General features: G+C 38.8%; 1 protein-coding gene across 8 annotated transcripts in view; it reads right to left on the reverse strand.

Annotated features, from left to right (window-relative positions):
- Positions 1–11934, reverse strand: part of ANO4 (anoctamin 4) — a 176518-nt gene extending 164584 nt beyond the window's left edge. For 4 of the 8 annotated variants that reach the window (XR_010027577.1, XM_063154799.1, XM_063154796.1 and 1 more), the window contains exon 1: positions 11535–11933. The gene's annotated coding sequence lies outside the window, so the exon portion shown is untranslated. Of the gene's footprint in view, positions 1–11534 lie in introns of all 8 variants that reach the window. The other 4 variants (XM_063154798.1, XM_063154800.1, XM_063154797.1 and 1 more) reach the window with 2 other exon arrangements.
- Between the last annotated feature and the right edge of the window lie 4643 nt (positions 11935–16577).

The following is a 16577-nucleotide window of genomic DNA, read 5'->3' on the forward strand; positions in this document are numbered from 1 at the left end:
TTTATGTATATCCTTTCGAGGAAATCAATAAGTCTCTAATTTCCTTGACACAGAATTAGATGCTTAGTGCCTTAAAACTGCTATATAGAGTAAATAAACCTACTATCTTGCTCTGCATACTTCTATTTATGCAAATGGCTCCTCTCCACTCCTGAGCATTAGTATTTTTAGCTGACAATTGTTAGTGTGATTACATGTAAAAACATTTAAATGATGCATTCAAGTTACACTTCTAAGTGATAAACAACGACTGGAGGAGCATCCTTAGTACTGTTACCTGGGTTCTGCAATTCTCTGGTTTTGGCTTCAGAGAGTATTCAGGCCACTATATTCCCCCTGATATATCTCAATCCCTAAAGTAATTAAAGAAATTATTGTAAAGCATGAAAAATTAGCTCGTGCAGCTCCTTCAGCTGCAGTCAGAGTAAGGTATAAACTAGACCTCAACAGGGAGACAGGTTCAAGCCCTTTCCTGGGATTATGAATTAAATAGAATTCTTGTTCCTGCCCTGGGACAGCAAAATGCAGGTCACAAACCACCACAAAGCCACAGGCACTGTAGGATGCCATGCTGTGACATCTTCCTGCCAACAACACTCCAGCAGCATTTAGCAGGCAATTGCTGATTCAAAATCTGCATTCCCGTAACCTTGGCTGACTGGCCAGATGCTGTCAAAGCTTCTGAAACAGAGCAGTGCCCAGGCTATTTTCAAGGGCACATGAGCAAAGTATTAATTGTTTTACTCACAACACAAAGCAGGAGAGAAGATTTTTAAAAATTTTTTTGGACTTGATCAGTTGCAATTTTACTACTTGTGTAAAGCCCTTTGCCAAAACTATGTTAATGAGAAGGAATGAAAACACTTCCACAATTTAACTGGATTTACTTATAACACTGAAACTGTAAAGATAGAATTTGTGCTCACATAATAGTTAATCAACATCAATTTTTCATTTTAAAAAGCAGCTTTAAAGTATTAACCACATCAATGAATATGCTATAAAATCAGTAACCATGCATATACAAACACAGATGCCTCAAGATTTAAAATGCCATTTCTGACTTGGGAAATCTGCTCAGGCAAATTTAAAAGCAATTTTGTTGGAAATTCAGAGAGAGAAAATTAGGTTTAGGATGGACATTATGAAGAAGTTCTTCACTGAAAGAGTAAGGCAGAAAGAGTTGGGCATTGGAATGGGCTGCCCACAGAAGTAGTGGAGTCACCACTGCTGGTGGGAGGTGTTTAAGAAAAAACTGGATATGGCACTCAGCCCCATGGTCTGATCGACAAGGTGGTGGTAGGTCAACAGGTTGGACTTGATGATCTCCAAAGTCTTTTCCAACCTAATTGATTCTGTGAATACCCATCCATCCATTCATCCATCCATCCATCTATCTATCTATCTATCTATCTATCTATCTATCTATCTATCTATCTATCTATATATCTATCTATCTATCTATCTATCTATCTATCTATCTATCTATCTATCTATCTATCCATCCATCCATCCATCCATCCATCCATCCATCCATCCATCCATCCATCCATCCATCCATCCATCCATCCATCCATCCATCCATCCATCCATCCATCCATCCATCCACCTACCTACCTCTGAGAGCTGGTCATTACTGTAAAAAAAATAAGATTACCTAAAGTTGTAGCCTGCCTAATTATTTTTTTTTTCTGTCAGCAATTGATGTGGTGTATTTTTCCCCTCTTACAGCTCAAGGGCATCACTGTAATGGTAGAAGAGTAGACACATTCTCTCCCAGGATCTCACAGCTAGCAGTCACATCACACCATGAAGGAGGAGGAATGTCAAGATAAGAAGGTCTGTGGCAGTAGAGGACACTTAGTTCCATTAAAATGCCATCAACAGGGAGTTTAGCAGCAAAAGATATGCTTCCCTCTTCTGACAGTTCTCCCAGCCCTGGAATGTCAGCCATGGGTACCAAGCTGGCCCCTCACCATGCTCAAGACAAGGAAGATGAAAATTGAAGCTCTCAAATACCTTACATATACAACCAACATTTTTCTCAATATCAGAGGATGAAAATACTGGATTTTATGAAGTCTTTTAAAATGTTTAGGTGTTGTCATATCAGAAGGCTGTTGAGTTTACAGCGTCAAGTGCCTAAGAAGTGCCAGGATTAAGGCTGCATCTGTGAAATAGACTCAGCACTTCTGCACTTACGCAACATGACATGAGTTTTAATTTCAGACCAGAAATTTTTATCCTCAGTGTGCACTCAGGAAGGACTTCTGTGATAAGCATCAGCTCCACCTGGCCTCTGTATGCAGGAAGAGCCATATAGAAACACACATTGAAACTGCATGAAGACAAAGGTTGGTCTCAGGATCAAAGAATTTGGGTTTTAATTTGAGGTACTCAACTGCACATCCTCCTCTGCTTTCTATGCTGCTAAGGAAGTAACTTCAGAGGGGGTATGTCACTGTCCAAGCACCCAGCAGACAACACCAAAGTTATGGTGCTCATAGCTACAGTCAGTGTCCACTGAAGCCTTATTTTTATTACATAAAACGCTATAATGTGATAGAGACAGGAAAAAAATCATGCCCTTGATGTTTTACATTCAGCTAATGAGCATTTCTCTCTTTCACATCAAAAACCTCAGCTCCTTATGTATGAAGTCATAAGAACAGATGACACCAAGAACAGAAATAATATCTTCTTACATCATAGTTTCTATGAAGGATAATTATTTGCCATCTAGACATTAGCAGAAGTTGTGGTGATTGCAATGAAATTAGAAATATCAGGAAATATTTTTTTGGTTTTTGTTTGGAGCCTGCTTTGGATCATAGAATGAAATATTTCACAAGTAAAATAAAAAGAAACCATGATAACTCAAGGAAAACATTGCATGTCAACATATGACTAAAATCTCCAGGATATCACAAAAATACAGGCAACCAATATTCTGGCATTTAATAATTTTTAAATGCTCAAAGTTGCCTCCTCCCACGGTATTCAGTAAAATAAAACTAGCAGTGCTATCATCCAAGAGTGCAATGAAGTACTCACAAAGCCAAAGTTTAAAATTGATTGACAGGCTTACAGACATTTCTAAAAGTGCAGTTCGAAAAATGTGAGTGCTGACAGCGTGGCCTCAGAACACGTTTTCCCCTGGATTCCATTCAGCAAACACAACATATGCTTGACAACAGTGAAAGAGAAACACAACAATTGCAAGTTACTTAGCCTGGAGTGCACTGCAATCAGAGCACATCAAAAACTAGCCAGGCATCATAGTATGCCCTGGAAACAAACAACTGGAATTTTTAGACAGGCAGTGACAAGCTGCAGCGTTATCAAAGTTATTGGGGAAATATCCTAAATATTTCTCCACACTCTGTAACAACATGATTTTGTCTTTAAAATAAAAAACCTTTTCATTTTTTTTAAAAATCTTTGAGGTCCTTTACTTGTTTTAGAAACTAGAAGACTGAAAGTTTTTTCTTTACTTGTGTATTTGAATGTTAGTATTAAATGTTAGTAATAAATCTCTTAGTATTGAATGTTAGTAATAAATCTGTTAGTATTAAAATTTTCATTTCTCCTATATTGTCACTCTGGGAAAACAGGCTAACCTGGTATGGGCAGGGTACTGGCACAGGTTTCAAGAGTCCTGGGTTGAACCAAGACATACGTTTCTGTGTGATCTTGAGTGAGACACTTGAATTTTTGAAAACTAACAAGTTCCTGTGCAATAATTGCCATGCTATCACATGATAACTGAAAGCACATAGAAATTCCCAAATGCAGAGTTTCTTTCATCACAATCTGATCCTGAATCAAAATGTCAAAAAGAAAATGAAACACCCACAAACAAACAAACAAAAACCCCAAAACCAAAACAAAACAAATGACAAAAAAAAAAAAAAAAAACAACAAAAAAACCCACCCCAAACCCTGGTGGATATGTGCCACATCAATCTCTCTTCCTTCTTCTCTTGTCCCTCTTGGAACTGAAAGGGAGTACATATCCTGGACCTATCTCCCTTCTCAACTTAGAAGCAGAGGTGATACCCAACCTCACTCAAGGAGAATCAGGACAAGCACAGACCTATTATGCCTCCTCACTGCAACATATATTAAATTTCAATTCAAGCAGCGTATCTTAAGGTAAGGAAATGGCTTAACAACACTGAAATCTGAACCCCCGCTTCTTCTTGTAATGCCACCTGTAACAACCACTGCATTGTTTAACAAACAATTCATAGAAAGTTTTGGTTGCTGCTGCAAAGAATGGTGACCTGCACAACAAGTGCTGCTAAAGTACCACAGTTCAGTGGTCTGGGTTCATATTTTCAATAAGGCTCAAAATTTCAAGTGAAAAACAAACACCAGCATGAGAGTGGGACAGCTGGACGCAGTCTGGAGGAGCAGGCAAAGAACAGAAGGAGCAGACAGAGAAATGCTGGAAGGGGAATGGAGCAGAGCTTGGAAGAGGGTCAAAGGACAGGAGGTTCAGCAAGAAGCAGCAGCACAAAATGCAGAATTGTAAGAAATAAGATCAGACATAGATGCAGAAATATAAGAGGCAGAATTAAAACCGCAGAAAAAGTGTTACCTGAATGCTGTTCTCACTGAGCTTTACAGGAAGCAACTGGAAATTTTGTCACAAAAGTTGTGGTATATATTAAAATAATATAGTAATCACAAAACAATTGCGTCATGTTAGTTTTAGGTAAAAAAAATAAAATAAGGTAGTATTATCTTACATAAGAATGCATATATTTTTGCAGAACTGCTCCAGGTGACAACAGTGCAATGAGAAGTTACAGTAACAAGTTTATCATGGGACATTGACTACTGATGGAAACTTGTTTGTATCATCAGAATTGTACCATAAGATATTAATCAGAATAATTCAGTCTATGATTATTAGAAATATAAACTAAGTAAACTTCATGAAGCATACTGAAGTAGAAGGCTAACTAAAGTTTTGCCAGGGCATTTCTGAAATCAAAATCACAAATCCTACATTATAAAGGAAAATAGGGAAATTCTGTCTATGGCTCAACAGCAATTTCAGCGTGACCAGTTTAAAAGGACTTCTTATGCCTAGGCTCATCTGGTGGTTATCATAAAGAGGCAGAGAATAGAACAAGTATTAGAAGCACGCAGCATCATTCAAAACAAAAGTCTGTGGGTAGAAACATGACTACCCTGTATTTAATTTATATGAGATCAGGAATTTTCACCAGTCTGGAAGAGTTAATTTAAACAACATAGTCTAGAAAATCAAATGTTGCAGATATTTCTCTAGGAAAAAAGGACAACAAGAAATTAGAAGAGGTAATACTTTCCTTTTCCCTGAGGGTACAGGAGCATTCAACTTAATTATTTTCCTCCCCCACATCTAAAATAAAGAATTTTTATGGCAATAGCCTCAAAAACACTAAACATAAACCAAAGCAGCAATGTCTGCATGAAACTGCAGAGAGGTTGAAATAACTCAGACCAGTATCACCTGCTTAATTCTTCTTTGCTATGGTTCTTTGATCTCAGATTTCACAGCTACAAAATATATGATTTTCCTGCTAGATGAAGAAAAGAATATTCATGTTAGCAAGGGTGGCATTTTACTTGACTCCTAAGTTCCAGGCCTTTTGTCCTGCCAAACCTGTTTGTCATTGCCTTTTATTCTCCATTTTTCTATGCATGGTTTGCAATATATTGGGACTGCAGACCAAGGTCTTACAAACACTGAAAGAACAATATTTGCATTTCCCTAGGCACTGAATCAGAGCAGTGTTCTGCCTAGAGCAAACTCAGCTCAGGATGGCAACTAGCATGGTTATAACCCTCTCCAGCCCTCAGTACAAAAGAAAAGCAAAACTAAGAAAAATATGAAGGCAAATCAATATGTAAAAAGGCAAAAAAAGTACATACCAAGGGAAAACAGTGGAGAGTGAGTGACACAGAGCACAAACAAGAAAAGAATTGAACTGAGGCTGGGGGATAGATAAACAAGATGTAGAGAGGTCGTATGTCTACCAGGATACATAGGAAAATACCAATGGACATCACAAAGTTCTGGATTTTAACTGGCATTTTGCAGGGAGTGGTTTCCCAAGAACTATCAACCCATTTAGAAAAAGTCTCTGGTGGTCTAATACATCATGTATAAAGTATTATGCTTAATCTTAATGAAAACCAGTTTCTTCAAAGAAAATGATCTGAAAAGGGAATATATCTCCTGCTGATCCAAAACAGCTGATCACCAAGCCAGCTAATCACCAGCTTTTCCATACAGCAAACTGGCTCAGAGGAGATTCTGTCTTTCTCTTCTCAAGTGATTTTGTTAATTAACTTCCTCATCTAAAAATGAAGGAAGGCAGAAAAATTTTTCTATATTTGAAGGCTGCAAGCACTATGTAAAATAGGAAATTATTGTCAATACTGCAGGGGGTTGCAACAAGACCAAATGGATGAAGGTAGAAAAGCTGTTTTGACGCGGGCACTATTTTAATAATCTCCCAGCACTAGTGACATAAACCCTATAGATAAATTATACAGAAGCCTACTCTTCCTAGCTTCATGTTAAACAGCAATAATTTTCTAAGGAAGATTAGGACATCTCTTGCAGGCATATTTTCAACCACCCTCTGGAAGTACAAATTTCTGGTATTCTACCTCTATAGAGAGCACAGGAAACTCATCTCCTATGATCATCATCAATAACTACATAATCCTGGAATCTTAGAAGTCACTTATGTCCAGAGAATGCATTCAAAAGATTAAATCTCTTTTTCTTTTAAAATATATTTATCCATGGTAGTATGGACTTTTGAGGGACCAAGTTGTACAAAGTCCATGGACAGCAAGCCTCCCTTTGGACAATCAGATTGCAAATGTTCAGTCTGGAAATCTCAGGATTTATGTTCAAAGTTCACCATTTGTTGGGAACTAGTCTTCTCTCAGAGCTGAATTTGGAGACTGCTGTAACTCCTCCTGAGGTCATAAAGGGAAACTGTTCTGAAGGATTGGTCTTGCAGCATTATTAGTATCTACATAGAGCTCTTAGAAATATGAGGCTTTTCTGGAAACATTCTCTTAGATCTGCTCTTTTCTAGAGCAAAATCCATGCATGTGCAGAGAGCTGCACATCATTAGCTCCTTTATTTGGGGATGTAATTGCAGCCTTAGTGATATTCATCTTGCTCAGGATGTTTTTCATAGAGATTAAAACACTTGCATTGCCTGCTCCAGTGTCAAGATCCCTTCTACTAGAATATTGAAGAACTAACCCATAACTCCTAACAAAACTGTTATTTTTCCTTATATTATACAATGAGAACTTCTCTATTCTAAACCAATCTCACATTACCAGAATGCAAACAGCTAATGTTGGTCAAGTCAAACAGGCCTAGTGCTGCTCCATTGTTACCCCACTGAGACTGGAATTATATAAATGTGACTTTTGTTATGCAGGAGAAAGTTCTGTAATACACAAACACCTCTCACTTGATTGTCCTGTGTTTCCTGTGCAGAAGTTACATAAGAACAAATCTGCATGACATGAAATGAAGGACGATGGTTTCCATGAAGAATCAGACAGATCTGCACTCTGCACTTGTACAAAAGCAGAAAATGCAATCCCATCCTGAGATATGACAGGCACAGGATGCAAGCACTTATAAGAAGGCAGGGCATGCACGGGAGACACATACCAGTGTCTGAAAGCAAATCCTTTCCCACTGACATAGAGACAGCACGTAGCACACACACACCCTGCCCAGCACTTCCCCAAAGCACTAAACTTCTGACACATTATGCAGCACAGTGCTCACACACAGCATTTCCAGACACCTATAAACTGCAAAAGTAGCAACTGCACTGAAGAGAGCTCACTGGTTAAAGCTGCAAAACACATAGAGAAAAAGGTTTGTAATACTTGCAACATTAGAGTTACAGAGTCCTTGAAATCATCCTGGACAAAATCTGCAGACTAAGTAGGATAATATGTCCAGAAACACCTTTAAAGTTAGCTCTGTGAATAAGGGAGAAAGCCTAGAAGGTGCAGTTGGCTTTTGATTATTCATATGGGCTCATTAGTGGGTCAGGATGGATGAAGAAACAGCCAGGTAAAAGCACAACTGATACAGCAGGAAAAAAATCACCAGCCAGAGCGCTGCTGGTACTGATGACTTCAGCTCTGCAACATGCATATCTCAGTGCTGCTTTCCAGTCTGGGGCAGAGAGGGAAGTTGGAGCATGGCTAATTCCCTGCCTGAGTTCTTCAGCCAGTGATAATCAATAGCTGTCTGCATAAGTTTTGTCAGAAAGGACACGAGCGGATGAAAAGCATAAAATTACTGAAGCGGTATGGATAAATGAGTGAGCTTTCTGTAAAAACATACCAACTTATATTCCCAACATAAATGTATATTTTTGAGTATTTCTGGAGTAAAAAGCTTTAAAAAACTTGCTTCTATAGACAAGTGGATGAAGTATGCATATTGATCATATACAAGAAAAAAAAATGCAATGACTTCATCAGACCATGGGTGATTTTGGCTGGCTAAGGAACAGAGCTTTTTTTTTTTTTTTTACTTTCCCTGCAGTTGTTTTCTATGCAGTCTTCAGCCACCCTGCAAAGGAATTAACATGACACCACGCTGTGAAACAAGGAAGTACTATGCATGTATTTCCTATTACAGCATTCACAGAATTCCCAAGAAATGAACAGCACATCTACCTACTTGAATTTCATATAATTTGGGAAATTTCACTCTTCTCTATACCTCTCAAGATTGTTACAGAGGATTGCATCTTTATTTTTCAAGCCTTTATCCTGCAACAGGATGTGCTGGCAAGGATTTTAGATGCACAGACTTCTCTGTTGCAGTACTCAGATGTTAGGTTCCAAATGCAAACATCCCATTGCAAGCTCATATAGTTTAAACTGGAGAAAATACTTCAGGATCATTTTCCTCTCTTCCTTTTGCCTCAAGGTTATTGCAAAAGCACATTACAGTATGCACTTTGGCTTTTAAACTTTTATGGGAAAAGACAGATATGATTATGCACTTATGTTCAAAGTTAGCTTTTACAAGATTATTTTATCTAAACATTAGTAATTTTTGAGTGACAACCACACTTCTGGTAAATTGTTGGGTAGGAATGTAGATTATTTTAGGGCATAGGAATATCTGAATTTATAATAATATTTTAAAACATAATAGCATGAAGTTCTGTAAATTAACTGTGAGGTCTTCAGGATATTTTAAGCAGTGCATGCATTTTGCAAAACTGCTTGTTTTTTAGGTTTGCAATAATTTTATATGGAGAAAATGGTAAAAAACTCCAAGTTCAAATGCATGCACAAAATTACTTTTTATATTTAATCAAGAAAAGCCTAAGCCTAATTCCTCCAAGGCACCATCACAACCTGCAGGTTGTGCAGGGTCTCAGACTGCTTCTCTGTGTGTGTTACCAGGAGCCCTGCATATCTTGCACAGCAAAAAGTTTCTTTGCTGCTGCCATAGTGTCAGCACTCTCTGAAACTGGAAGAGAACAAACTCAGGCACCTTCATTACTGATATGAAAGAGTTAAGTAACACATAGACCAGTCCTAGTGCCAAAGCCTTTCTGTAGGAGACAGTGGGGAAGGCTGCTCTAGGGGGAAAGGTTTTTAGGCAGTTCCTCAAGCTGCACAATTGCCAAAACTGGTCTGTTCCCTGCCAGAGAAGGAGATTTGCAGCATGCCCTCACTGCATCAGTGAGAAGGGAAACCAGGCTCAGGATCAACTGCACCAGTGGGTTCTTCATGATGCCAAAAGCCAAGATCTGATGGGGGAGATGACTCAGAGCACTGAGATCTGGCTACGTGCTGGCCATTGCTGCTTGTTCTGAGGGCAATGCAGCAGGTACCTCACTGCACCATGAAGTCCTCTACCTGCAGATCTGGGTAAGCCGCCTCCTCCTCCTCCTCCAGGTGCCTCTTGTCTAACCTGGGGTTCCCTCTCCCGCACCACACTCATGCATGCTTGTCAATACAACAGGACATTACACCCAAGTACAGAAAAGAAATTAAGGGTATTGAAAATAGCATTTTCTAAAGTTTTTACTCATTAGGGAGGGAAAAAGGGGTACACAAACTCTATTCAACTGATCAGCTCATGTGAAGCAAAACTCTCTGAAATACAGGATAAATCAGGAACTAAATTGTTTTATTAAGTCACAAGAAAAAAAATCCCAGACACCAGCATATCTCTTGTTAAACCCAGAAAAGGCAATGCAGAGACAGAATAAAAGCTTTATTCTTATCCTACCTCTGTAAAACAAAGGTATAAGAACACATCTCCTCTTTGCTCTGCTTGAAGTCAGACCACCCTGTGACAAGTTTGAGCCAGTGCTATATCTATGCCTTCAGTGGACCTTTGAAGATGTAGCAGAGGTTTCATTATTCCTGCAGTCGGTAAGGGCTATGCATAGTCAATCCACATAATGAATCCACAGCATGAAACACAGTTAAGTTAAAAGAAATACTTTTGCAATTCTCTCATATCAAAAACAAATGAAAACATCTATCTTCCGGAAACTGTGTATTTGCTTTACTTGAAATCTCGTGCAACAAAGCAGGGGAAAAAAAAAAAAAAAAACCAAAAAACAAAAAAAAAAAAAACCACCACCAAAACTAAGGGCACAGTTTACTGTGGTCTAAATAACAACCTTTCCTATTTCTTTCCTATTTATAAAATCAAAGCTGTTAAAACAGCTTAGAGCACAAATTAAACCAGAACAGATTTTCAGACATTTAAAAGCACTTTTTTTTTCTACTGCAGAGATGTAGAAGCACTTCAAAAAGCCAACAATTTGCAACAGTAAGGACTGGATAGGGATGAGGGTTATTAGGTTGTCTATTCTGTAACTTCTTGTCCCAGCTATTCTGCACTTGTAAGATGCAAAAGGTCCAACTTAAAAACACCTGATGACACAGGCTTATCTAGAAAATGCTGAAAGAGCCCATCTGTCCCATGCCAAGGAGAGCAAACACCAGCTCAAACCACATGTATGCTCACACTTGAGCTCTGAGGGGCTCCAGAGTTTTCTAGGTGGCTGCTCAAGCAGTGGACATCTGTGCCCTCAGTGCAGGGGTACAGACCTAGAGGGGAGAGCCTGTCACCTTTACCCAGTGTCTTTTCAGCTCCCCAGAAGCGTATCCCGCTGCTGCCACAGGCAATCGGGAGCAATGCTCGAGCCTCCCGTTTCAAGGACAAAGAGGCAGCACTCAGCTTGCAGTCAATACTTCAGAGCTGCGGGTCAGAGCAGGGAAAGAACAAAATAAAGGGAAAACTTGCATTTTACTTAGCCAGCATCAGCTACGGAGATGCTGAAAATTATGACTAGATATTAAGTGAAGGTCACGAGACTTATCTAAGACTGCCGGGGGAGAAAAACAGATGGGGAAGGGGGAGGGAGAGGGAGAGAGGGAGAGAGCACGAGCACTGCAGCAAAGAAGCTACGCTCAGCCAATATATGCTGGCACTTACCATAAAAATAGAAAGATCCAAAGAGAATCAGATTAAGGATCCTTTTTAATCTCTCTTCAGTAGAAAGATTCCCACGTGAAGCTCTGAACACAGCTGTCCAGGGGAAAAGCAAGGTACTGTGCTGATGCACAGAAAGCACAAACACACAAACGGTAAGTCCTTTCACAGCCTTCGAAAACCTGCAAGCAGTTTGTGCCGAAAAACCAAAGGTAAGAAGTCTGGAAACGACTCCTACATAACACTGCAGCTAAACCGGGCTGCTGGATTTCCAGTCACTCACAGCGCTCTGTTTTCATCCTCATCTCCTCACCATTACTTACATCCTAGAGGTGGGCTTGGGGGTGGGGATAAGAGATTTCTCCTCCGAGTGGAAAGGACCACAGAAGCGGCATCAGCATTTGCAATCAGTCTCCGGGAGCACCCAATCAGAGGACCCGAGGGGTGGCAGCGTGACAGCTGTCCGCGGCAGGGCAGCCCGACGCCACAGCTCCCGGCACGGTCCGGCCGTGCCCGGCACCCCCGGGGCTCCTGCACCCACCCCCGGGCAAACCAAGCACCTCCGGGCTCCGTGCCTGCTCCTCTCCGGGCTCCGAGCCTGCTCCTCCGGCAGCAGCGCCCTGACAGGCACAGGCTCCTCCGGCTGCGCCCTGGCAGGCTCGCTGTGCTTGCTGCCTCCCTGCACTCCTACAGGGGCAAGAAAAGTTTGGAGGTCTGGATGTCGGCGTCATTTACCTTGTAATTTTATTAGCCGGTACCTTCCCTATGTAAAACATACATTAATGTTGCTTCCTCTTCAGAGGTATCTTTTTGAAGAAAAAAGAAGCCTGTATGAAATTTTACAGCGTTGTCCCATTGTTGTGAATGGCCCTGTTAGAGCTAGTGCTGGTTTTGACATGACATCACAGACCCCAGAAAATACACGAGCATCAAACCCACAGAAAATACACGAGCAAAGTTCCTCTCCCCGCACCTGCCAAGATGACAACCAGATTAAGTGTTTTGCTGCTTTCTACCATACTATTTGACACCAAAAAAAGATTTTAAAAAGCCCCAGACCTCTACTTAATTTTCAATAACTATATCCAGGATCTGGAGAGAATTATTCCTATGGTGTTTAAACCATTGAACCAAGTCAACAGTCAAGTGGTGCAGTCAGATTTAAAATTGCTAAGCGCTGTAATTTACAAGGGATGTTCCTGATTCTAAGTTACAAGCGGCTGCATTTGACAGCGGAGGGAGAAATTAATCTGATCCTGCTCACAATGCAGTCCATAGTGGAGGAAACATAAATACAGCATGGAAATTTGTGTTTACTTAAAGTTGACACTCTGCCAGTAGAAAAAGTCAGATGCTTACCTTTCCAAAACATTTTTAGAACAGTCAGTCCTGAATTTTTGCTGTATCACAAAGTAATCATGAATATCATACATCTGATATTCACATTTCAAAAGATGAAAAGGCCATGTCGTGCAAGGGGGGAGCATGGGGAAAACAGACATCAAAGCATTCCCAGCAGTGGTTCCCATATTACTTGATCAGTATCAGGTACTCAGATCACACCAGGTAACAACATAAACCTATCAGGGAAAGAGAGAAGGCCTAACAACAACAACAACATTTAAAATAAAAATAGTAAATCATGGCTTCTACATCTTGAAGCACAGACTAAAAATCTAAAGGCCAATTTAATACAACGAATCTGTTCCAAAATGTTAGAATGTATAAATAGTGCAAGACCATACAAATTTCAGTAGCAACAACAGCAGAACACTAGGCTGTCATCCCAGTTTGGTCAGAAGATATCACTTTTCTGTATGTTTTTTTGTTTTTCTCTTTTGTTTTGGCTTGGTTTTAGGTTTTTAATAAAATATTGTCCCCTCCAATGACAGGACATTGGAAGGCCCATTACTTTCTTACATTTTATTTAGGTTTTAATTAGCTGGTTTCATACTGTCAACAGGACATGCATGATATTTATTACTTCCGTTTCAGAATAATTTGCCCAAAAAACATGAGATCTGCTCTAGAGGAAGTAGGCACAGGTGAAGGCAGATAAAAAGAGCAAATGACAAAGGAGGGTAATTACCATTTCCAAGTAGTGCACTAAGATATATACAGATGATAACACATACATAGGTAACCAAAATGAAAAATATAGCCAATATAGGTGCAAACATGAGAAAAGAAGGAAGCAGCAGAAGAAAATACATTTAAACTCTGCAATAAGCTTTCAAAACAGACTGCAATGCTAACAGAAAGATTACTGCTTGACACTTGTGAGTGTTCCCAAGCCCAGATGTTATGCCTGGTGTTGAGGAGGGTGATGAGAGCAACAACTTTCTCCTAACTTTATCCTGCCTGAAAGTGACTTCAGAAAATTAGCTCTTGGTACTTCTCAACTTGAATATCCTTCAACTTTACGTTTTTTCTATTTTTATTAAGCATTAAATTGAAGTGCTTTCAGTTATCAGCCTTTTAACCTCTATATTGATCTATTGAGAATTGGCAAAAATCCCTGCTTAGTTGTCATATTGGTAAATGTAGATGTTTTCTGATCTTTTCCTCTGTCACATGGCTGCTTTGCAATTTTTCAGGATCTTTTTTTTTTTTTTTTAGCTCAATTAGGAATTTAAACAATTCTTTTAAAGTACTATAAAACAAGTTATCTTTCTACTTATTCTAAAATAATTGGTGGTTTCTAATTAGAAATGCACCAATACTGAGTATTGGAATGAAGTATTTCAGGTTATGATATCATTTTTCCCTTTAAATACAGAACAGAAGTATTTACTGAATATATCTGCTTTTAACATTGTCATAGAAAATTCTGCTTTTCTACATCAGACCTCTAACAGACCAACACATTTTGAGTAAAAAAATAAATTCCTGACATACTGTTACTTCCAGTTATAAGCGAAATCTTATTTATTTTCTACTGAATTAATCATTCATTAATATTGATAGCTGTCAATACAGCATTTTTTTGTATTTTATCCTTTTTATCTTACAGTTATGAAATTAATATTTTATTTTAAAGAATTCATTCTTCAAAATGTCATTTCCTTGGAAAACATAAAATGCTCTTAAATGACTTCCAGACAAACAAAAATTTCATAATTATAAAAAACTTCTTTTTTCAAATCTCTTAGCCATGAAACAGGAATTATCAATGTCAATTCAAGTAGAAATTTTATCAATCTCTTTTTCAAGAAAAGTGAGTGGTCCAAAGCTTTTGTTTATGTTGCTGCTACATCACTTGAAATTGCATGAGGGAGGTTCTGAACAACACATGCATATGGAAAGGAAGCTAAAAGGTATGATGGACTTCTAGCAGAAGATGTTAATTCAGCAAAATCAAAATGACCATTAATAAAAAATAAAAAAAATCCATACAGCTATTTCTGAAGTACTAAAAATAGAGATAGAGGAAAAGCGAATAAGTAATCATTTAGAGGGACTTCAATTTCTGCAGTGCAAGTTTCAATCTAATGCAGGTGGGAAGCAGTACAGAGCTGACAAGACTGTGTGGAGAGAAATGGCTGCTGCTCACTGAGGCATCTTCATTCTGGTAAGAGAGCTTCAAAGATCTTTGCTGCAACAATTTAAAAAAGCAAACAACAAACCAGCTTTTCAATGATAAAGCCAAACCCCCTAGCAGAAAAGCTGTTCATAAGAAACATCCAAAACCTCAAGAAACTCCCCCAAATCTATGTCTCTTAGCCATCCCTTAGCTGAAAAATCAGTAATGGCCCTGTCCGCATTCCAGAGAATTTATCTAAAAGGAATTTATCTAGGGAATAGTAGCCAGATGCTATTTAGGGATTGTCTCACTTATGGAGAATTTTCCTGGATGTTTTATATGAGAGAAATAGCTTCATTGTGGTTATCCATGTACCCACAAGTGGCTTATGTACCCACATTTGTCAAAAAAAAACAACCAAAAACCCAAAAAGATCCACATCAAAACACCTCAAAATTCTACAATTTTGGAACGAAGAGACAGTGAGAATGTTCTCCCCACCTTCTCTTCTCCTTCCTAAAGGGACAGTAAAATCAATACCAGATAGAGGTAGCTGAGGGACACAACTCATACCAAGAATACCATTACCAGTTCCAATATCTACAACATCATTTGTCTCCAACTCAGGACCTCAAAATAAGACTTTCCATAAATCAAGTAAGAAAATTATAGACATGTAATATTTCTTAAAGCATAAAGAACAGGTTTTGTTAAAGCAACTTCAAGAGGGCTCTAACAAATCAATTGCTGCCTGAAGCCCAAGCTTGTAGGTTTAAGATGTTAAAATACATAGACCAAGAAATGGTAGTTTTGATTTAAAGTTATTCTTCAAAAAGGGGGAAAATATTAAATAGTCAATGATTAAATATTATTTTAAAATAACTTAAAAAAAATTCAGTTATGCTACCTCTACATAACTCCATATTAACTATATTTTATACCATGTACTCTAACAAGAAACAAGTGTCCTAACATATGAAGCAATTAAAGTACTCTTAACAGATTGCAATTTATTGGTACAGAATATTCCATTTATTTCTAGCTATTCCCTTAACTAAGTAAATGAAATTCATAACAGCAAAACAAGTTTTATGATAGCCCAAAGAAAACTACCATTATGAATGATTTTAGGCACTGAACTACCAGCAGTAGAAGATGGTGAGGTAAAAAAGTTGGTGAAGATTTAGAAATAACGAGCTTTTAACAAAGCAAGGAAAATAAGTTTTATATATATGTGTGTGTGTGTATATATATGTGAAGAATATATATATATTTTTTTTCTTCACATATGGATCACAGAGATCCCTTTCAGAGTGTAGACTGGAGAGGAGCTGGTAGGACTTCTCTAACCTGCGGGGAGACAGGCAGGTTACATCAGGTCACACAGGATGGAGAGGCTGCAATGCTCAGGTCCTGAGAGGAATAAAGGGAAAGCTGACATCTAGAGAGCAGGGGGGCACCTTGCAGGAGCAGACAGGCACCCAGACACTTAAAAGGGCTTTCCAGCCCTCTCTTAAAGCAGG

The sequence above is a fragment of the Melospiza melodia genome, chromosome 4 (assembly GCF_035770615.1).
Source record: "Melospiza melodia melodia isolate bMelMel2 chromosome 4, bMelMel2.pri, whole genome shotgun sequence".
Taxonomy (NCBI): Eukaryota; Metazoa; Chordata; class Aves; order Passeriformes; family Passerellidae; genus Melospiza; species Melospiza melodia.